This window comes from Hordeum vulgare, chromosome 2H (assembly GCF_904849725.1).
Source record: "Hordeum vulgare subsp. vulgare chromosome 2H, MorexV3_pseudomolecules_assembly, whole genome shotgun sequence".
Lineage (NCBI taxonomy): Eukaryota > Viridiplantae > Streptophyta > Magnoliopsida > Poales > Poaceae > Hordeum > Hordeum vulgare.
In genome coordinates, this window is record NC_058519.1 from 655,148,988 (window position 1) to 655,173,606 (window position 24,619).

The 24,619-nt window shown below is 39.1% G+C and overlaps 1 pseudogene; it reads right to left on the minus strand.

Annotated features, from left to right (window-relative positions):
* Nucleotides 1–7,969: 7,969 nt before the first annotated feature.
* LOC123428925 lies at nt 7,970–24,273 on the minus strand (annotated as a pseudogene).
* Between the last annotated feature and the right edge of the window lie 346 nt (nt 24,274–24,619).

Below are 24,619 nucleotides of genomic sequence, written 5' to 3' on the forward strand. Positions count from 1 at the left end.
TTCAACATTTTCAGAGTTCATTTGTAGTGCTTTTCAATTTCAGGGTCAACTAGCTCAAAAAAAAGTAAATGCACGAAGAATACCAAATGAAGTCAGAAATTGTTGAAATTTTGTGATGTGCCTTTGAATGGTGCATTTTGAACACACAAAAATTATGGAGTTCAAATAAGTTCAAAAAAATGAAATCCCTTTGTAAGAGATGAGTTCTCGTTCGAAACCATGATACTTCGAGAGAGATTGTCCGTTTTGTACACGAAGTGCATCCAGTTTTTGTCGTAGCCCTCTCAACTTTTTAACACATGCTATGTGGGTGAAATGATGATAGCATGCCAACTTTCAACATTTTCAGAGTTCATTTGTAGTGCTTTTCAATTTCACGGTCAACTAGCTCAAAAAAAAGTAAATGCACGAAGAATACCAAATGAAGTCAGAAATTGTTGAAATTTTGTGATGTGCCTTTGAATGGTGCATTTGGAACACACAAAAAGTATGGAGTTCAAATAAGTTCAAAAAAATGAAATCCCTTTGTAAGAGATGAGTTCTCGTTCGAAACCCTGATACTTCGAGAGAGATTGTCCGTTTTATACACGAAGTGCATCCAGTTTTTGTCGTAGCCCTCTCAACTTTTTAACACATGCTATGTGGGTGAAATGTTGATAGCATGCCAACTTTCAACATTTTCAGAGTTCATTTGTAGTGCTTTTCAATTTCAGGGTCAACTAGCTCAAAAAAAAATAAGTAAATGCACGAAGAATACCAAATGAAGTCAGAAATTGTTGAAATTTTGTGATGTGCCTTTGAATGGGGCATTTTGAACACACAAAAAGTATGGAGTTCAAATAAGTTCAAAAAAATGAAATCCCTTTTGTAAGAGATGAGTTCTCGTTCGAAACCCTAATACTTCGAGAGAGATTGTCCGTTTTGTACACGAGGTGCATCCAGTTTTTGTCGTAGCCCTCTCAACTTTTGAACACATGCTATGTGGGTGAAATTATTATAGCATGCCAACTTTCAACATTTTCAGAGTTCATTTGTAGTGCTTTTCAATTTCAAGGTCAACTAGCTCAAAAAAAAGTAAATGCACGAAGAATACCAAATGAAGTCAAAAATTGTTGAAATTTTGTGATGTGCCTTTGAATGGTGCATTTTGAACACACTAAAGTATGGAGTTCAAATAAGTTCAAAAAATGAAATCCCTTTGTAAGAGATGAGTTCTCGTTCGAAACCCTGATACTTCGAGAGAGATTGTCCGTTTTGTACACGAAGTGCATCCAGTTTTTGTCGTAGCCCTCTCAACTTTTTAACACATGCTATGTGGGTGAAATGATGATAGCATGCCAACTTTCAACATTTTCAGAGTTCATTTGTAGTGCTTTTCAATTTGAGGGTCAACTAGCTCAAAAAAAAAGTAAATGCACGAAGAATACCAAATGAAGTCAGAAATTGTTGAATTTTTGTGATGTGCCTTTGAATGGTGCATTTTGGACACACAAAATGTATGGAGTTCAAATAAGTTCAAAAAAATGAAATCCAAACCCTGATACTTCGAGAGAGATTGTCCGTTTTGTACACGAAGTGCATCCAGTTTTTGTCGTAGCCCTCTCAACTTTTTAACACATGCTATGTGGGTGAAATGATTATAGCATGCCAACTTTCAACATTTTTAGAGTTCATTTGTAGTGCTTTTCAATTTCAGGGTCAACTCGCTCAAAAAAAAAAGTAAATCAATCCGTAGCGCGTCTCAGCAACAGGGTCACACGATATGCCATGAAACGTATTAGCAGGACCGTCTCAAAAAATTTAGGGGCTCGGGACAAAAATCAAACTAGGGCCCTAATTTTTTTATACTATAAAATTGAAGAACTAAAAGCATGCTCTTACTTAATTATCTAACTTCAAATATGTCATATTTGGTACAGTATTTAGGGAATACATGAAATACTAACCGTAAATTAGTAAAGATGGTACTAACACTATAAACTTATAAACTGACCTCATTTTCTACCAAAGAGCAACATTCTTCTAGTATTTCTTGAAATGAAATCTTCGATCAAATCTTCATAATCAATCTTCTCCAAGACATCATTTTCAACTGCTATTGTTGCCAATCCATTGAGTCTTTCTTGTGTCATAGTAGAACGCAAGTATGATTTCAACAACTTGAGTTTAGAGAAGCTCCTTTGTGTAGATGCAACTGTCACTGGAATGGTTAACAAAATTCTGTATGCAATAACAGCATTAGGATAGATTAAGGAGCGCTTCCTCAAAAAATTCAAAATATCAAGTGGACCCATAGATTTCTGAAGTGAGTCCTCGAGAAAAAGTAGCTCGCAAGATAATTCAAGTCCATCAATGTCTTTATTTTCTCCACTCTTAAGCGCATCTTCAAGAGTAACACAAGATAATTCATGCTCTTTGAGTCTACTGATAAGATGATGCCAGTCACTAAAGCCATCATTTGCTAACTGACCTCTCACATGCCCCTTCCTTAATAATTTGCAGCAAAAACAAAATACTTTATCAAGATCTTTGTTGTAAACAAGCCACTCTCTATCACACTTTTCTCCATTTGAGATAACTCTAGTGTACGATAATGCTGAAAACCTTCTACCAAATTTGTCTGATGACCACATTATGATGATGACCACATTATGTTCACACATCATCGCTTGATTTTGAAATTTTGTGCACAAATGCAAGAAAATGTTTCTTCTTTTAAATTTATTCACAAGTTGAAGCAATCTTTACATTTTCAAAAAAAATCATGGTTGTCAAAAATCTTGGTAACTCAAAGAATTATTCTTAATTTCAAGAATTTTTTTAGAAAACATACAATAATAATCCGATCCATCCAACAGTTAATTCTTAAAAAATCACACGGGTATATTTTCAGAAAGACTTAGAAGCATTAATGTTTAACTACATACATTAGATCTTTAATGAACAATTTTACAAATATGAGAACAATTTTCAAATCGAGAACATTTTTTATAATATACAAACATTTACTAAAACTCGTGAATATTTTTTATATTTCAAACGGGTTTAAATATTTTCTTTTGAATTGGTGACCAATTCTAGAAAAGACGAATACAATTTTTTATGTTGGAGGATTTTACTTTAAATTCCCAAACATTTTTGAATCACATAAGTTTTTCTGAAAAAACAAACATTTTTATAAGTCAGTAATATATTTATTAAATTCACGGACATTGGTTTGCGATTTGCAAACAAAAATTTAAAAATCCAGCGCCTTTTTTGAATCCTCAAACATTTTATGTTTTTGTCAACATTTTAATTCATAATTTCTATTTTTTTAATACGCAAATGCTTTTGTAATTCTAAATTATTTAAATTAGAAATAAACAAAAATGGAACGAAAAAATTTAAATAAAAGTAAACTATCAAAACAGGCATTGGCTATTTTTAAAATTTTAGGACATTTTTTAAATGCATTAACGTATTTTTAATAATTTTTATTACATGAAGTTTGATTTGAAATAATGTACTTTTCTTATTTTACAAACATTTTTTCAAAATTGCAAATATTTTATTGTATATGCGAGCATTTTGTACAAAAACTCCGAGCAGTTTTTAAAGTCACGAACATTTTATTTTTTAAATATGTTGATTTAAAATTTTAAGTTTATTAAAAGTTTAGTTTATTTGAAGTTCTAACTTATTTAAAATAGAAAAATAAAATGGAACTGAACATAAATAAATAAACGGAACTGAAAAAACTGGCGCCTGTACATGTGCCGGCCCATATGATGTGCTGGATATTCTCCCAGGGTGCAGAGCGTAATATAGGTGGTTTTTACATGGGCTGGTCCAGTCCGAGATTCTTCGCTTTGTGAAACGTTTTCTATTACTTACCGGTGCATGGTGGATAATTTATGCAAATTTCAGGGATAATTTAATGACGTACCACAGAAGCAATAGGTGTTTTATTAATACTAGCAAAATGGTCCGTGAGTTGCAACGGGAGAAAAAAAACATAATCTTCAATGATGATGACCACATTATGTTCACACATTATCGCTTGATTTTAAAATTTTGTGCACAAATGCAAGAAAATGTTTCTTCTTTTAAATTTATTCACAAGTTGAAGCAATCTTTACATTTTCAAAATAATATTAATATCATGGTTGTCAAAAATTGGAAACAACCAATTTGAAAGTACATGCATAACAAATAGATATTTTTAAGACGCCCCATATAAAGAAAGGTATTAATTGAGGATGTAAACATAATTTTGATATAACTTTCAAAATTTGGAGTTAGACATCAAAGGATATGAATATTTAAAAAAATATTTGAATCTGCAAGAAACACAAACGTTAAAAAAATAGTTAGGTTCGAAATTTGGAGTTAGACATCAAAGGATATGAATATTTAAAAAAATATTTGAATCTACAAAAAATACAAACGTTAAAAAAAATAGTTAGGTCGAAGTTGTAAGAGTGCAGCCCATCTAGTAAAATGACACTTGGGCAAGGTAGAGCCAACCTGAAATCAAGTACAAAAAGGAGGTAGAAAGTGGGTGGGTGGGGAGTCGAACGCGAGAGTCCTAGGTGCAAGTAGAAGGCTCAAGCCACTCTGATTATTATACACATGTGGTATCTAAGGGGGCCTTCCGGTAGATGAACCAACCTCTTTGGGCCGCGGATTTTAAAACAGAAAAACAAATCGTTTTTGAACTTATGGGTGGCATTATGGGTAATTTTTGCTAACTTCGGGGGCAAATTTAATGACGGACGACACAAACAGTAGCTGCTTTATCATTAGGGAAAGACTAGCAAAATGGCCCGTGCGTTGCAACGGGAGAAAAAACACAATCTTCAATGATGATGACCACATTATGTTAACACATCATCGCTTGATTTTAAAATTTTATGCACAAATGCAAGAAAATGTTTCTTCTTTTAAATTTATTCACAAGTTGAAGCAATCTTTACATTTAAAAAAAATATCATGGTTGTCAAAAATCTTGATAACTCAAAGAATTATTCTTAATTTCAAGAATATTTTTTAGAAAACATATATAATAATAATCCGATCCATCTAGCAGTTAATTCTTCAAAAATCACACGGGTATATTTTCAGAAAGACTTAGAAGCATTAATGTTTAACTACATACATTAAATATTTCATGAACAATTTTACAAATATGATAACAATTTTAAAATCGAGATTTTTTTTTATAATATACAAACGTTTACTAAAACTCGTGAATATTTTTTATATTTCAAACGGGTTTAAATATTTTCTTTTGAATTGGCGACCAATTCTAGAAAAGACGAACATAATTTTTTATGCTGGAGGATTTTACTTTAAATTCACAAACATTTTTGAAACGCATGAAGTTTTTCTGAATAAACAAACATTTTGATAAGTCACTTATATATTTATTAAATTGACGGACATTGTTTTGGAATTTGCAAAAAAAATATAAAAATCCGGCACCTTTTTTGAATCCACACACATTTTATGTTTTCGTCAACATTTTAATTCAAAATTCCTATTTTTAAATATGCAAATGCTTTTGTAATTTTAAATTATTTAAATTAGAAGTAAACAAAAATGGAACGGAAAAATTTAAATAAAAAAGAAACTATCAATAGAGGTATTTGCTATTTTTAAAATTTTAGGACATTTTCTAAATGCATTAACATATTTGGAATTAGAAAGCATTTTGTTAAATGCTTTTAATAATTTTTAATACATGGAGTTTGATTTGAAATCATGGACTTTTCTTATTTTACAAACATTTTTTCAAACTTGCAAACATTTTATTGTATATGCGAGCATTTTTTACAAAAACTCCAAGTAGTTTTTGAAGTTACAAACATTTTAAATTTTTAAATACGTTGATTTAAAATTTTAAGTTTATTATAAGTTTTAAGGTTATTTTGAGTTATAAATTATTTAAAATGGAAAAATAAAATAAAACTGAAGATAAATAAATAAACAAAACTAAAAAAAACCAGCGCCTCTGCATGGGCCGGTCCATACGGTGTGTTGGATATTCTCCCAGGGTGCAAAGCGAAATATAGGATGTTTTTACATGGGCTGGCCCAATTCGAGATTTTTTGCTTAGTGAAACGTTTTCTATTACTTACCGGTGGCATGGTGGGTAATTTATGCAAACTTCAGGAGCAATTTCCATGACATACCAAAGAAGCAATAGGTGCTTTATTAATAGGTAAAGATATAAATATATATATATAGGGTCACGCTATTCGTCATCCTGGGTGAGAATTAGTTATTCTTAACCCCCCTCTATTTTCACATCAATACACTGTAGTTTTACGTTTCTGAAATTTAAATCTTATCTCATACGTAAAAAGACACCGTAAAAAAATACATAGTCACCTTGAAAAATATTTTGTATCACATAAAATTACAAACATAAAAACATAGTATAAATTATTCATAAAATGTGATTTTTCTGGTCTTATGACCTATATTTTTGTTTTTTTATGTCAAATTTTTCGTAGTGAATCAATATAAACGTATCTATTTGCATTTCAAATTTAATTTATTTATGAAGTGGTCGTAAAATTACCTCGGGTGAGGAATAATTTAATCTGCATCCTGGATGATGAATAGAGTTGATATATATATATATATATATTGATATATTTATTTATTTTATTAAACACCCAGGGTGAGGAATAAGTTATTCTTCATCCTGGTCAGGACGTAATTTTTTCACGTGCATGAGGTAATTTTATGGCTGTCATTTTGTTCACGGAAGAGAAGATTTCCTTTTTTTTTGAGGCCGTAATCTTACCTTTCCTTTTTATGATGTTGTAATCTTACCTCACTTAGTTTTCTTTCTTACCTTTTGACCGTGGGAGATGGGGTGGGGTGAGGAATAATTATTCCTCACCCAGGGTGACGAATAACGCGACCCTATAAATATATATACTAGTAAAAATGCCTGTGCGTTGCATCGGGTATAAAATAAATTAATATGAGAGTTCATATGATAAATTAATCCACTTTATGAAGATCTCATTACATTTAAAAAGCTCTTATTTTTTTCTCTAATAATAATACCTATTTATTAAACTCGCTCTGAACAAATTAAATTATGTGCAATAAATTGTTTTTGTTCAACCTTGTGTAAGAATAATAACGAAAATCTAACCATTTATCGATCTGTGGCTATTCCTTCGATGCGGAAATAATTGTGCATCATTCGCATACACGTAACAATTTCAAATAGATCATATATCAATTCTTATATCTCACAATCTCTTTATTAACATTAATTCATATTTATGCTTTACCATTTTGAAAATATGATGAACATAAAGTAAATAATTTAAAATGTTTACCACTCTTTTGTTGACACGTTGGCACCAACAATACGAGCATACCCTCCACGTCAGCATGACTACTTCTCTAGACATTATCATCAGTCCTCGATAAGGACCTGGATTCGGTACGCACAACTTGGGGACATACGATACAACAGAGGGTAGTGCTCCCCCTCCCAGCTGTCGTGTGGGGGCGAAATAGGGTTCAAGCAAGATGCACAGTTGTCGCATTCTCTCTATTCTTCATCTCTCGCTCTCTCCTCCCTTTCTAACCGATGACATCCAAAGTTGAGGAATATCTTGATGGTTAGCAAGTACCGACATGCTTCAAATATCTTCTCCGTTAAGAAACATTTCTTTTCAATATTTCACTCACTTTTAATTATTATATTCACTTCGTCTTAAAATAATTGTCTAAACTTTATAATAACTATAATACTCCCTTCCTTCCTAAATATAAGTCTTTAGATTTCAAAATAAATTACATAGCAAAATGAGTAAAACTGCAGTCTAAAATATGTCTATATACATCTGTATATAGTCCGTGTTAAAATTTCTAAAAGGATTTATATTTTAAAATGTAAGAAGTACAAAATTGTGTATAAAATTATACTGAGAGACTTATTTTATGACAGAGGGAGTATCTGATAATGCACTAACAATAAACAACATCAAGTAATAATTCAGTGCTACTTTAGAAAATAAACAATCTATGCTAGCACACTTCATCTAGTAGATTCTAGTCTATACAAGACCAATTTCATTTCATTCATTAAAGAAACGCATCGACGACCCACTGCTTGTCTTATCTCAGCTCCACTTCTCTCCTTCTCTTACCGAGATGGCCAGATCGCCATTTCTCCACCCACCGCTGGTCCTCTTCCTCTTCTGCATTGAACCCAGCCAAAACAGCAGCACGTGCACGGGGCCGTGGCGGCTGGCCAAGGCAGCACCCCCTAATCAACGAGGAGCCTAGAGGATGCCATGGCTAGCGCCTTGGAGCTCCTACGTCGTCAGCTTAATCTGGTCGTCCGCCCCAGTCGTTGACCATGTGCTCCGGATCGGGGCCAGCAGTCTCGCCTCTGACCCGATTCCGACCGCCAAGCCTTCGCCACCTGCATCATGCCCAGAGATTCGGCCGATCCCGCACCGCTGATCCCGCACCGCTGACACAATCAATTAACAGGAACAGAGCAGTATACACACAGGGGCAGTATACACACAGGGGCATGATGAATTAACAGGAGCAGAGCAGATGCAAATGCAGATTTGAATGGAATTGAGCAGCAGCAGCAGAGGCAGAGGGGTGCGGGCGGCTGACCTCTGTTGCACGCCGTCTTATTTGCAAATGAATGAGATGAGTTCGGATCAGACCACGATCCAGTCCTCCTCCCCGTCGGAGAACTCGAGCGCGATGGTGATGCCCCGCACCACACATAACCCGTCGTCCTCCTCCTCCTCGTCCTCGTCGACATCGTCGGTAATTTCAGCATCCTGCTCCTCGATTTCGTCGGTGTCCGCCGTGCCGTCTGCGTCGTCTTCTTGGCCGCCCGGCGCCGCCTGGAGGCTGACAATGAGGTCGTACAGGTCAGAGATCCCCCTCAGGGCGGCGGCTACGAGATCGGCGTCGTCATCCTCCTTGTCCTCGGCATGCCAGTTGTTGCCGTCGGCGAGGTGGGCGAGCACGGCGGACGTGGAGGTGCCCCTGTAGTTGTACCCCCCGTGGCGGCCGGGCCGTCCTCGGTGCCGCCGCCGATGCGCCAAGAGACGAGGCGGTGGTTGAGCGCGACGTCGGCGGCGCGCAGCTTGCGCGCGCCCTTGGCCTTCTCCCGCGCCTTGGTGGTGGTGGCGGCGGCGGCGGCGGAAGGATGCTGGTGGCACCCTGCGCACCGCACCGCACCGGCCCCTACAACGAAACCTTATCTTAAGAGAATGATCTCGGATGGAATACTCCAAAATGCGAGGTTCTTTTTGTAAGAACGAAACGTTTTTCTGGTTAGTCATTTAAAGAGGGACGGCGGGTTAATTACTTGAAAAGACAGGGATTGTTTTGCAAAACCGCCAGCGACGGACGACAGAAACGCTACTCGCTTTATTATTAGGGGATATATATATATATATATGGTAAAAAGTGAAGAAAAGATTATATTATTATTATATTATTATTAGGGAAAGATAGTATAAGTAGTACGTCGCTGTCTGCCGCCAAGCGTGCAGGCGCAGGTGCACGATCGAACGCCGGAGACTCGCCGAAGGAAGGAACGCGCGGAGACGGAGATGGAGCTGGCGGTGGTGTGCTCGCTGATGGACGGTCGTCGATCATGTCTGCGTCAGCGTGGATTAATCAATCATGGAATTTAGCGGGCGGGTCAATCACGGAGGGCAGACTAGTTAGTTAATTAGTTAAGCGCACTCACGAGACGAGTGACGCCGACGTGCTCGAGCCGTCTGTTGACCAGCTGACCCGTTCACCGGACACCTCGTGTCGTGTGAGTGAACAGGCTTGGAGCGTACAGACAGATTCTCGAGACGGCAGGGCATGGTGACGACGGCACTCTCCAGCCGGCACATCACATCACATCGAGGCTTAGCGCGTGGCACGTAGTATGTCACTGCCTGCAGGAGGCGATGGAGTCGTCGTGCAGCTCGACCGGTGGTTACGCTCAGCATCAAGCATCATGTCCAATCCACATGGCCCATCCGTATCCGTCTATAAGATCCATGTGACCAATTTTAACGCATGCTATTGGTATGGTGAACCGTATTGCATCAGATTAGGCTATAGGTTTTTTTTCTCCTAGGTCACGCATGCCTTCATTTCCCTCATGTCACCTTTCCTCATACCACTCTAATACTACTCCCTCCGTTCCTAAATATAAGTCTTTTTAGAGATTTCACTGAAAGACTACGTACGGAAAAAATGAGTGAATCTACTCTAAAGTATGTCTATATACATCCGTATGTAGTCCCCTAGTGAAACATTTAAAAAAACTTATATTTAGGAACCGAGGGAGTAGTTCTTTGTTACCAGTTAGCGCACTGTTATGCAGACCTCCTTGTATAACTCGCGAAACTGTCAAATAACCGTTGGATTATAGTTTTAAGCGAAAAAACGTCCCAAATAGAATCCATAAAAAGCTTCTCTTGATTTGTAAAAACACAGTTTTCAAGTCCGCTTCTACATATGGTGGTATGTATCGAGAGAAAATAGTTGACAGAAGCCCAACTGCCACAAAAACTTCCGCGTCCGCCGTGCGCCGCTCCGGACGTCGCCCTGCCCATCCTCGGACACCGGCCTACTAGTAGAAAATGGCCCATTTGTCCCGGTTCCAGAGGCCCATTAGCCCCGGTTCTGGAACCGGGACTAAAGGGTCGGGACTAAAGCCCATAACCTTTAGTCCCGGTTCCCTTACTAACCGGGACCGAAGGGTCTTCACGTGGCCTCTGCGGGTAGCCCGGGTAGGAGGTTCTTTAGTCCCGATTGGTCACACCAACTGGGATAACATGGCATCCACGCATCAGCATTTGGCCGGAGCTGCGTTTTTTTAATGTGGGGGGGTGGGGGTGGGGGGGGGGGGTGGGGGGGTTGGAGCGTTAATTTAGTGGTTTCATATTGTGTTAGCTAGCTAATAGAGAGAAGTGTCCTCTCTTTCTCCATGCTTGGTCGAACAACAAGTTTTCGTATATCTATCCGACGCTATTACATATATATAATATAACATCTTTTACAATTAATCCAAAACATCATCTAATTAAGATCCAATGACAAATCCACATGGCATTCTCCGTGTTTAGGTATGACGTGGTCAACAAAGAATCTCGCCAATTCCTCTTGAGTTGCTCGTATGCGATCATATGGTAGGAATTGATCCCGCATCTCGCATATCTAATTTAAAGAAGGGGGTCAATACATGCATATATATGAATAAAACTCAACACAATTGTGAATATTATTTACGTACTTGCAATTGTTTCTCGGAGAAGACCCGGTGAGAGGTCGAGTGGCGAATGAACTCGCATATGTAGTATGCACATAAAACAGTGTCTTCTTTCTGGTACATACACTTTACGATAATAGAGTTCAATCAAACTGATAAGCAAGCATGGTAATGATATATTGATGAAAATTTGAACCAATTAGAGATGCGTGGAACTAGCTAGTACTACTTACTTTGGGGTGCGTAAATTACAACTCTTTGTTTAGACCGAGAACCTTATTGGCGAACTTCGTCCAAACCCTGCGAGGCAAAGAAAATGATTACTTGATATCAGGAAATTAACGAAAGTTGCATGCCGATATGGTCTCGGTATATTGACTGAACTTACTTCTTGAGCATTGCATTAATGTCCTCATAATCCTCTTCGACTTTACGTCTCGAGTCTAAGACATTTACTAGTGCCCTGCCAATGTCAATGGATAACAGAATAAAGTGGTCTCTGCGCACGCATATATAACTCATCAGTTACATTACTTAATTAACCTCGAGTGAGCGAAACCGAGTTTAGAGAGAAGACGACAAGACTCACTTGAAGTTGTAAGGAAAGATTATTTCCTTTTTTATGTATAAGGAACGAGTTTAGCAACTTCTCCTCGGTCTCTTTGATTGAGTTTCGTACCGTCAATTCATTTACGGCTTCTGGGCTAATGAACCCAACATCGACGATTCCTGCTTTTTTTTAATTCGACGATCTTCAATCTGCATAATATATGTAGTGAGGATAATTATATATACATGCAATGAACGAACTAAGCTAGAGACTTAACTATAGAAGTAATACTTACAGACAGTAGGAATTCATGAGTTGTTTGTCGAGGGCCAGTTGATTGTATAACTGAAATGACTCCTCAAATTGAATAGTAATCATGGGAAGTCCAATGAATTCGTGCTCTGGTTTCACTGCCACATACATAGCGTTTTTTCCAGACTCCCTGCAGGTTTTCATGTACTCCCTCCGTCCTAAAATTCTTGTCTTAGGTTTGTCTAGATATGAATGTATCTAGTCAAATTTTATTATGTAGATACATTTATTTTTAAATAAACCTAAGACAAGAATTTTGGGACGGAGGGAGTACCACTCATGCAATTTTGGTGTTAATCTGGTAATAACATAATAATTAAATGCATAGGGAATAGTATCCTGAGGATTTTAATCAACCCCCGGGCCAGTGCTCCTCATGAGTGTTGGTCCAAAGTGAGCAGACTAGGGGACCACCACGGGGCAACTCGAGGTTTGGTTTAACCATAGTGCGACTCATCCCTCGTGTCCTGAAACTGAGATACGCAGCTTCTATCGGGGTCGTCGACACGACGGGAGGTCTTGCCAGATTTGTCTTACCTTAGCGATTTATCTTGCGTATAGGGATTCCGGTGAAACTTTGGGTCTCCTCAAAGTTGAGGTTTTTCCTCTAAGGAATCCGACGAGATCACGAGTATCGTGATAAAGGAGAATACCTCAAGCAACTTCGGGATGGTCCGATCTACTCTTTTTTATGGCAAAATGAAGGATTAGGGTTGGATTTGGTGAAGAAGGACAGAGGGGCGGAGAGGAGTTTGTGTGTGGCGGCTAAGGAAGAAGATGGGTGGTTGGGCACCCGCGGCCCGTCCGCTGACTTAATCCAGGTCAGAAACGCCAAGAACCCTAGCATTTTCAGAAACGCAGCATGGGTTGGCGTTTCTATCGTGCCACGTCAGCGAGCAACGCGTGATCGGTCTGGAAGTAGGCCAAGGTAGAAACGCCAACAACCCTGGCGTTTTCAGAAACGCAGCATGGTTGGCGTTTCTGTCCTGCCACGTCAGCGAGCAACACGTGATCGGCCTGGAAGTAGGCCAAGGTAGAAACGCCAACAACCCTGGCGTTTTCAGAAACGCAACATGGGTTGGCGTTTCTGTCCTATCATTTCAGCGAGCAATGCGTGATCGGCTTGGAAGTAGACCAAGGGAGAAACGCAAACTACCTCGATGTTCTAAGTTGGGCAGAAACGCGAACTACTTCGGCGTATCTGTGTTAGTCCGGAACGCCACGATCTTTGGCGTTGCGAGAAGGGTCAGATCGTGAAATACTTCGGTCTCGGGCTCAGATCGTGAACATGTTGGCCCGCAAAGCTAGAACAATGATTTTGGCCGATCTACAGTGACTGACACGTAGCGCATCATGTGAATTTCTTCTTTGTGACAAACAACTATATCTGGCCAAATCTTGAGCCGAACCAGAACTAAAATAGCCCATGGTACAAAATTCAAGCCCAATCCTGGCCTGACCTGTTCATCGGGCCTAGTTTCTTGGCCCAAACCTGAAAAAAAACACTCGGCCTGACATAGACGTAAAAAATTATATTTTTCAGGCCCAACTTAGTATCACGTCCAACCATTCGTGTACCTTCAGTATCGAAAGTGACAATCTCAACGAAAAAAAAAGTCTTGCACTTGAATCGCGTCCAACCATTCGTGTACCTTCAGTATCGTGTTTCACCAACAGATCATTGGGCCTAGTTTCTAGGCGCAAACGTGAAAAATCTTGCCCGACCCAGCATAGATGTAAAAAGTATATTTTTCAGGCCCAATTCCGGGCCGGCCTGACCATCGGGCTTATTTCTAAAGCCCAGGACTGGCCCGTGGGCAATCCTGGCCCAGTCCAGACCGAGAATTTTGGGTCAGGTCGGGTCGGGTTTTGCATGGCGAGATATACAAGCAAGCAAGGTAGGAAGGTATCCAAGGACGGCGATCTCATTCTCATGCGTGTGAAGAGAATGCAGATCTAGCTACTCCTAGCAAGGGAGGAAGGTATCCAAGGAATGCAGTGGCTGACAGACACAATCGTAATAAAGAGATTTTCGGTCGAATTGAATTGAATGTAGATCTAGCTACTCCTACCATGCCTGCCCGCCCGCCTCAACTAGTAGGAGTACACCATGAACCTAGTAATTGCATGCGGGCCTCTATGAAATGATCGGCTGGCCGGCGCCGAATCCATATCCAGATGCAGTCAGTCCTTGTCTTCAAAATTAGTAGAGGTGCCCGCGGGAAGTGACAATCTCAACAAAAAAAAGTCTTGCACTTGGATCGTGTCCAACCATTCGTGTACCTTCAGTATCGTGTTTCACTGTCTGCACTAATCTACTACCACGCTTGTTCGTGCAGTACCACACGCCAAGTGTACAATAGCTGGCTCGTAGCGTGGTATACTAGCTAGTCGATCAATGCACTTCTTGAGACGCATTGCCTTCCAAACATATATAACCTGGTACACTAGCTAGTCAATGCACTTCTTGAGACGCATTGCCTTCCAAACATATATAGGTTTATATATGAAGATATTGCAAAGAACTGCATTACATCCTGCAGGACTTGGCCGGGTGTCAGGTCGGCCTTCCGGCCCACAGCAGCAGCTATACAAGTGTTACCTCCATTATGAAATTTGGCTAGTTTTTTTGGCTCGGTTCCATGGCTTGCTAGGGGTGGTAGAAGCCACCATGTCGGCCTCCATGGCTCCTTTGTTTAGAGGAGCCCCAATAGCTCCTAGAAGAACAAAATCACTTCAAGATTCAGAAGACCGGATTATATCTAAACTAAGTGGTAACCACTAGAGACGAGATCACTAATATGTAGTATCCCATCAAACCAGATAGTGAGCACGCATGGATGGTGAATGAAACACAATACTAACTTCCTAACGACTGGTTTTTTATGGCTTTTTTGAGCTTCTAGAATAAGCTGACCCCTACCCACCTTATTCTAGAAGCCAGATCAAAAATATTTTTTAGAAACCTACTAGTCAAGTCATAAGTAGTAGGCTTCTAAAAAAAAGTTGATTGGCCTTTTAGAATAAGCTGGGTAAGAGTAGTTTATTCCAGCTTATTCTAGAAGACAACAAAATTGTCGTGTTATTGAACATATTAAGTTGCCATGGCAACTACTTATATTGTCTTCTAGACAATTTCATACGTGTAAGAAGGAGTTCAACGGATTTTCACCGCCCTCAATGAACAAAGCACAAAACACATCAAATTCACCACGATAGGGGCCGAAATGTCGCCGAATAGTGGACGCGCTCATGACGCTCGACCGCAGCATAGGAGAGTCCAAGGCGGCTGCCCCATGTCCTATGCTCTGTCGATGGAGAAGTAGCCGGGAGAGTCATCCGCCACGCGAGACGAGCAGTTGGGCGAGTCCGTCGCTGGCCAGCGGGACCTCTCAGCATCCAGGAGCTCACCACGAGGCATTCAAATGCGATGGTGAGGAGTGGGGAAAGAAGATACGGTTTCAGAAACTGATACTCACTCCTTTCCTAAATATAAGTCTTTTAAGAGATTTCACTAATGGTCTACATACGGAGCAAAATAAGTGAATCTACACTCTAAGATATGTTTATATACATTCGTATGTAGTCCATTAGTGAGACCTTTAGAAAAACTTATATTTAGAAACGAAGGGAGTACGACCGTGGGCGGGGAAGTGGGCTACGTGCAGGCGATGGGAGGGGGAGGTGACTCAGCTGCGTTCTAGTCGTGTGGCACGTTCGTCCTTGCGACCGCACGCTCAGTCGATGACGTGGCCGGGGATACGCTTCAAGATCCGTGGTTTTTCACCTAATAGCTCTGGACGCGTTTAAGTCATGTTCTTTCGTGCCACACGATAAGTGTGGACGTTATCATTTGACATGAAATTTGCTTTAACAGATACTATATGTTGGGTAGTTTCTCCGAATATTCCTAGCTCCCACCTAATATATACTCCGTATATGCTTCCTTCAATTTATATTAGTAAAATACAATTTTGGTACCGCTTCAAATTACTATTTCTGTTATTATTTTCTTGGAAGTGGAAAACCCCCATGATTAACCACGGAGTTCAATATGCTTTAAATCGACCCACACACTTAGGTTAAACATTACCAATGTCCAAGGTCTAAATTACTTAGACATGGCCGATGCCATCCTCTTTCCCAAATGGATGAGTTGTCTTTCTGATTGTGTTTGTGCTTCCTTCCAATGGTGATTGTGCTCCCTTGGGTCGGTGGGCATGTGTTTCTACCATTTCTAACAGCCCATGCATGGATCTGAATGCCATTAACGTGACGTGACATAGACGGATCGACGCTGCAAGAATTATCCACTGCTAGACAGGGGTTGTGCTTCCTGCAAATGGGTGGGCATCAAAATGACATGAGCGAGGATGCACCCTTACACGAGTCTCATGCATGCTTTATTCCGATTGTGGTGCGTTGTGCTTCCTTCCATCCACTGTTAAATGGTCCAAGTGATGGGATCCGAGGGGTCGCGTGGTATGGTGAGACATTGGGGGTCATGGTGAGACATTGGGGGTCACTGCTGATTATGGAGAAAACTACTGCATACATGCAAAATAAAAATCTGAAGATTCCTACATCCTTCCAAAGTAAATCTTTTGCCACTACCAATAGAAATGTGCTTGCTGATCAAATTGCTATGATTGACCTATGTGTGGGCAATGGTGATGGGGAACAAGTTGATATTATTCAAGATACCGTCTATAGAGAAAAAGTTAGATGTCTTCAATTTGCGGATATTAATCCATGAACTGTCTTACCTACTGATTTATATACTGACCCATCTACTGACCCATCTACCGTGGGTGGGGGGTCTCCCCCGACTAGTGCTACTATTACACTTGGATCAGGGGACGCTGCTGATCCAGGTAGTTCTAGCCCAGTTTTAAACACCAAGAGTGTGCCTTGTGGCCTTTCCCACCCCTTTAAAATTAAATATAGGAGCCTTTTGAAATATTCGTGGTCTAGGTCAACCTGGAAAATTACAGCGCCTCTGTGACTTTCTGAGTAAGAATGTGGTAGATTTTATAGTTTCTTTGAAACCAAGAGGGAGAACATAGATGATAATATCATTAAAAACATTACTGGTAGGAATGGTTTCACATGGCATCAACTTCCTGTGCATAATATTACTGGGGGCATCCTTGTGGTGTGAATAATGAGTTGTTTGAAATCATTGGTTTTGTCAATAGGAAATTTTGTGTGGTTGCAGCAATTAGAAACAAAACTGACAAAGCTGGGTGGCAGTTTGTTGCTGTCCATGGTACTCCCTATAATGAGTTTTAAATGGAATTTATTACAGAACTACATGATATTATTTTTGATGTGTCCTACCCTATTATCGTGGGGGGATATTTTAATATGGCCAGATATGAATCTAACAAGAGTAATAATAATGTTAACATTTCTAATACTTCTCTCTTTGATGATTGGATCAATAAGTGAGGACCGATGGAGATCAATGTAGCCAATAGGAAATTCACTTGGTGCAGTAACCAAGATGATCCCATCGTTTCCACTATTGACAGAGTTTACGTTTCCCTTTCTTGGGATAATATGTTTCCTTTATCTGTGTTGAGGGCACTACCCAGGATTGGGAGTGATCATGCCCCTTTCATTCTTGATACGACAGCTTGGATGATTCTCTCCCCTAAGTTTTTTAGATTTAAAAAGTGGTGGCTGGAGCAACCTGATTTTAAACAGATGGTGACAAGTGTGTGGAATGCTCGAGTTACTAGCAGAGGTGCTATTGATGTTTGGCTTTTGAAATCCAAATTACTTAGAAATAAAATCAAAGGTTGGAGTATTAATATTGAGGCTGCTATTAACAACAAAAAAGTCATAATCCAAGAGTTTGATATTTTAAATGTGTTTGCGGAGTCCAACCAGATCTCGGTTGCTGACAAAGCTTGGATGAAAGACATTAAAAGTGAGATGGAAATAAATATGAGGAAAGAGGAGACTGCCTTGTGGCAGCGATAGAGAGATCTAGATTCAAGGATGGAGATAAAAAAAACGCCTATTTCCACGCTTTGGCGAACCATAGACACCGTAGAAACCATTTGGCAGAGTTGAATGGGGACTCTGGCCGTGTTTATACCACAAATGACTTGTTGGGGGTTGTTACCTCTTATTATAAAAACCTTTTCAGGTATTAAGAAAAACATAACATTCATCTTGGACCTTCCTTTTGGGAGGAGGATGAATTGGTTACTGATGTAGAAAATGAGGCTCTTCAAAAGAACTTTTCGGAGGAGGAAATTAGAGAGGCTATTTTTGGATTTATGCCCATGGAGCTCCGGGCCCTGATGGCCTCTCCTTCCTCTTTTATCATACTTTTTGGGAGGTGATCAAGAAAGATTTTATGGCAATGGTACGAGATTTTGAGGATGGTAAATTACACATTCATAGATTAAATTTTGCGATGATCATTCTGATCCCTAAAGAGTTAAATGCTAAATATATGAAGAATTTTAGTCCCATTAGCCTTAGTAACCGTGCTGTGATTTTTTTTCTAAAGTATTAACCAATAGGTTTTCTCCTATTAGTAATATAATCATTTCCCCAAACCAAACAACTTTTATTAAAGGTAGGTACATTCTTGAGAGTGTGGTGCTGGCTCATGAAGCTATCCACGAGGTCAAAAAACCTGAATCCCCTCGGCTTGTGCTCAAACTTGATTACGAAAAAGCATATGAGAGAGTTAGCTGGGAATTCGTTTTTGTGATGTTGGAATCCAGGGGATTTGGTGCTAAGTGGATCTCCTAGATCAAGGTCTTATTACTTCGAAGTACCTTTAGTGTATGTATTAATGACACTACTGGCCCCTACTTCATGGGTGGAAAAGGGCTTAAACAAGGAGATGCCTTATCCCCCCTTCTTTTCAATCTGGTTGCAGATGTATTTACTAAGATGTTAATCAAAGATTCTAATCATGGATTGATATCGAGATTACTCACACATGTAATAGCTGGTGGAGTGGTTAGTTTTCAATATGTGGATGGTACTCTCCTCTTTCTAGAGGACTCTTATGAGAAAGCCAGGAATTTTAAACGGAATTTATCCTATTTTGAAAACTTATCTAGCATGATCAGTTTTCATAAGAGTGACTTAGTGACCATCTATGTGGATGAAGACATGGCGAGGGTTTTTCCCCAAATCTTCTGCTGTAAGTTGGGATCTTTCCCTATTAAATATCTGGGTGTGCCTTTGCAGTATGATAAACTTAGGAGGGAGGATATACAACCTACCATAAATAGGATTGTGAAAGATATCTATGGTTGGTTGGCCAGATACCTCACGTATAGAGGTAAATTAATTATGATGTGCGCTTGCATTGTAAGCATACCTGCACACCTAATGACTGTTTTGAAATTTCCTAAATCGGCGATAAATGGCATTAATTCTCAAATGGCCCATTTTTTCCGGGGTAATACAGGAGATCAACATAAATACCATCTAGCCCATTGGGGACTTGTCTCGAGGAAGAAAAACCTTGGAGGTCTAAGTGTACCCAATTTGAGAGACTTTAACATGGCCCTTTCTGCATGCTAGGGGAAACGCGTCTTTGAGAACATCGACGATGAGTGGAAAAAACTGATTGATTTTAAATACAATGTGCACTTCCCAAATATACTATGGTCTAGACAACAGGTTGGCTCCCCCTTCTGGAAGAGTGTGACCTGGGCGTTAAATGCTGCCAAAACTTTTTATGTTTGGAAGTGGACCCATAGATTTCTGAAGTGAGTCCTCGAGAAAAAGTAGCTCGCAAGATAATTCAAGTCCATCAATGTCTTTATTTTCTCCACTCTTAAGCGCATCTTCAAGAGTAACACAAGATAATTCATGCTCTTTGAGTCTACTGATAAGATGATGCGAGTCACTAAAGCCATCATTTGCTAACTGACCTCTCACATGCCCCTTCCTTAATAATTTGCAGCAAAAACAAAATACTTTATCAAGATCTTTGTTGTACACAAGCCACTCTCTATCACACTTTTCTTCATTTGAGAGAACTTTAGTGTACGATAATGTTGAAAACCTTCTACCAAATTTGTCTGATGACCACATTATGATGATGACCACATTATGTTCACACATCATCGCTTGATTTTGAAATTTTGTGCACAAATGCAAGAAAATGTTTCTTCTTTTAAATTTATTCACAAGTTGAAGCAATCTTTACATTTTCAAAAAAAATCATGGTTGTCAAAAATCTTGGTAACTCAAAGAATTATTCTTAATTTCAAGAATTTTTTTAGAAAACATACAATAATAATCCGATCCATCCAACAGTTAATTCTTCAAAAATCATACGGGTATATTTTCAGAAAGACTTAGAAGCATTAATGTTTAACTACATACATTAGATCTTTCATGAACAATTTTACAAATATGAGAACAATTTTAAAATCGAGAACATTTTTTATAATATACAAACATTTACTAAAACTCGTGAATATTTTTTATATTTCAAACGGGTTTAAATATTTTCTTTTGAATTGGCGACCAATTCTAGAAAAAAGACGAATATAATTTTTTATGTTGGAGGATTTTACTTTAAATTCCCAAACATTTTTGAACCACATAAGTTTTTCTGAAAAAACAAACATTTTTATAAGTCAGTAATATATTTATTAAATTCACGGACATTGGTTTGCGATTTGCAAAAAAAATTATAAAAATCCAGCGCCTTTTTTGAATCCTCAAACATTTTATGTTTTTGTCAACATTTTAATTCATCATTTTTATTTTTTTAATACGCAAATGCTTTTGTAATTCTAAATTATTTAAATTAGAAATAAACAAAAATGGAACGAAAAAATTTAAATAAAAGTAAACTATCAAAACAGGCATTAGCTATTTTTAAAATTTTAGGACATTTTTAGAATGGATTAACGTATTTTTAATAATTTTTATTACATGAAGTTTGATTTGAAATAATGGACTTTTTTATTTTACAAACATTTTTTCAAAATTGCAAATATTTTATTGTATAAGCGAGCATTTTGTACAAAAACTCCGAGCAGTTTTTAAAGTCACAAACATTTTATTTTTTAAATATGTTGATTTAAAATTTTAAGTTTATTAAAAGTTTAGTTTATTTGAAGTTCTAACTTATTTAAAATAGAAAAATAAAAAGGAACTGAAGATAAATAAATAAACGGAACTAAAAAAACTGGCGCCTGTACATGGGCCCGCCCATATGATGTGCTGGATATTCTCCCAGGGTGCAGAGCGTAATATAGGAGGTTTTTACATGGGCCGGTCCAGTCCGAGATTTTTTGCTTTGTGAAACGTTTTCTATTACTTACCGGTGCATGGTGGATAATTTATGCAAATTTTAGGGATAGTTTAATGACGTATCACAGAGGCAATAGGTGTTTTATTAATACTACCAAAATGACCCGTGTGTTGCAACGGGAGAAAAAAACACAATCTTCAATGATGATGACCACATTATGTTAACACATCATTGCTTGATTTTAAAATTTTATGCACAAATGCAAGAAAATGTTTCTTCTTTTAAATTTATTCACAAATTGAAGCAATCTTTACATTTAAAAAAAATATCATGGTTGTCAAAAATCTTGATAACTCAAAGAATTATTCTTAATTTCAAGAATATTTTTTAGAAAACATATACAATAATAATCCGATCTATCCAGCAGTTAATATTCTTCAAAAATCACATGGGTATATTTTTAGAAAGACTTAGAAGCATTAATGTTTAACTACATACATTAGATATTTCGTGAACAATTTTACAAATATGAGAATAATTTTAAAATCGAGAACATTTTTTATAATATACAAACATTTACCAAAACTCGTGAATATTTTTTATATTTCAAATGGGTTTAAATATTTTCTTTTGAATTTTTACTTTAAATTCACAAAAAAAATTGAAACGCATGAAGTTTTTCTGAATAAACAAACATTTTTATAAGTCACTTATATATTTATTAAATTCACGGACATTGTTTTGGAATTTGCAAAAAAAATATAAAAATCCGGCACCTTTTTTGAATCCACACACATTTTATGTTTTCGTATCCGTTTTCCTTTTTTTATTACACAGCTAATTTTTTTAATAGTTTTAGTATGAAGTTGTATTAAACTTGAAAAACTTATTTTGAAAGGAAATAATATTATTTTACATATTTATGACACGTGGGTTCCTAAAAATAAAAAATAAAAAGCAGCTAATGTCGTCGCCCCTCGGCGCCTTGGCACTAGCCGCCGGCCTCCCGCCTCTGTTTGGCCCGGCCAGAGCTCTCAAGCCGCCGTCACTCGCCCCCTCCTATGAATATAACGCCCAGACCGTTCAAAGGGTGTGGTCTCAACGGTAGCATGGTATTTTCTGTTTATCTGTTTTGCAGGATTTTTTTAGTTTCCCTTTTTTTCCTTTTTCTTTTTTTCCTTTTTTTTTTCTTTTTTTTCTTCGTATACCTTTTTTCCAGGTTTCTTTTTATTTCTGGATTTTATATGATATATTTTGTTTCTTTCATCAGTTTTCCTTTTTTTATTACACGGCTACTTTTTTGTATACAACATGAACTTTTTTCATACATGTTTAATTATTTTTCAAATACATGAGTAATGGTTTTAAATGTATGCTTTAACTTTTACTTATTTTCATATGTATTGAACATTTTTTTTATATAGCTAAGAAACATTTTTTTACATGTTAAGCATTTTCAAACATATTTTTCTACCTTTCTTCATACATTTTTTTACAAATGAAACATTTCTATGCATTTTAACATTTTCAAATACATGATTTTCATTTAAAAAAATATATGTTTGATGTGTATTTCTTTTTCATACACATTATAAAAATTTTGTACACACATCTTTATACATGTAAAAACTAAAATTGTAACAGGACAACCAGAAGAAAAAACCAGTCAAGAAAAACAACATGAAAAACTGATCTAAAAAAATAAAACAGTGTCTTGCGTACTTCACATAAATTGGACTACTCTAGTAAAGACACATCTCCATTTATGTTTTCCAATGTAAGGTGGATGATTGTGGTAGATCATATTCTACTACTATAGTAAAGACACATCTCTGAGCCGCATTCGCCACATCAGACGTCGCGCTGCAGTGGGTCCTTAATGCCTCCAATCTCTGAGTGCTTAGGCCCTCGACCGATCCAGGACCAATGTAGCATTCAAGAAAGCATGCAGCAGCGAGCATGCTAATAGTGAAGGGTGGTAGCACGGTGACCATGCATGTTGTAGCGCCACTGGCGAGGAGGGTAGCAAGCATGTTGGAAAGGTCGAAGGCAGCGAAGGAACTAAGAATAACTCTGAAAACTTGAGGAGAAAAAAGGCATTTACTTACTATATAGATGGTGAAAGACATCACATATGCACTCAAGTGTGGCGGCGGCGGAACCGTGCCGGAGCCGACCTAGGTTGATATCATATAAAACTTAGAGTCTCCCCCCCCCCGCGTCCCATAATATAAGGGGAAACACTTTTATCCAGCCATGTACTGAGCGGCATGTAGGACGCGGGCCATCCATGTTGCCCTCTTCGCTTTTCTTCTTCAACCTTATGCAACGCCTCCTTTTTCTCTTTCCTATGATGGCGATTGTGCACCTCCTCTCTTCTCTCCCCAACATGCAGTGCGGGTGCACGCTGGAGATACGCCACTCGACGGTGGCGATCGACGACGAGGACGACCGGCGAGGGCGGTGACCTACTATGAGGACTGTCGACGAGGGCGATGACCGGCGATGAGGACGGACAGCCACGGGAAAGGGGGAAGGGGTGGACGTCACCGGAGAAGTGTGTGTGCCCGCTAGTCGTAAGGCCAACTCCACCGTGTGACCCCATCCTCTCTGGCCCCGTTCGTTTGGGGTAAAAGGGACAAATCGGTCGGCCCAGCGCGAGACGGCCCGGACCCATCTTGCCCGTTTTGTGTCCGGGGCGACCCATTTTGAGCGCAAACTTGCGCGGGCTTTGGGTCGCGGCGGGCAACAAACTGACGCGCGCTCGTCCGCGTCGGGGCCACGTGGCAGACGACCACCTACCTCCCACCCGCCCACATCAATGCGCACAAGCGGCCGGGCCCGCCTGTCATTCGCCCAGGGAACGGTCGCGGTCCTTCTTAAATGGGAAGCCATGGACCGGTCGTCGTCCACACTTCCCACTACACCCTGTGGCCTCCTCGAAACCTGACACCCCAAACCCTAGCCCCGAACTCGCCGGCCGGCCGCCTCGTAGCCATGGGGCTCTGGAACTACGACCGCAAGGGGAAGCACGACCGGGAGGCTGGCTCCTCGTCGGGACGCCGCCGCGGCTCCGTGAAGGAGGAGGCTGCATCGCCACCGCACCGGGCCTCCGCGCCTGCTCCCTTCACCATCGGCCCTAGTCCCGCCGGCCAGCGCGACCGGCAGTACCTCAGCGCTGAGGTATGTCGGCGCTAATAGGAGACGAGGACGCCGGTCCCGTGGAGCGACGTCCACCTCC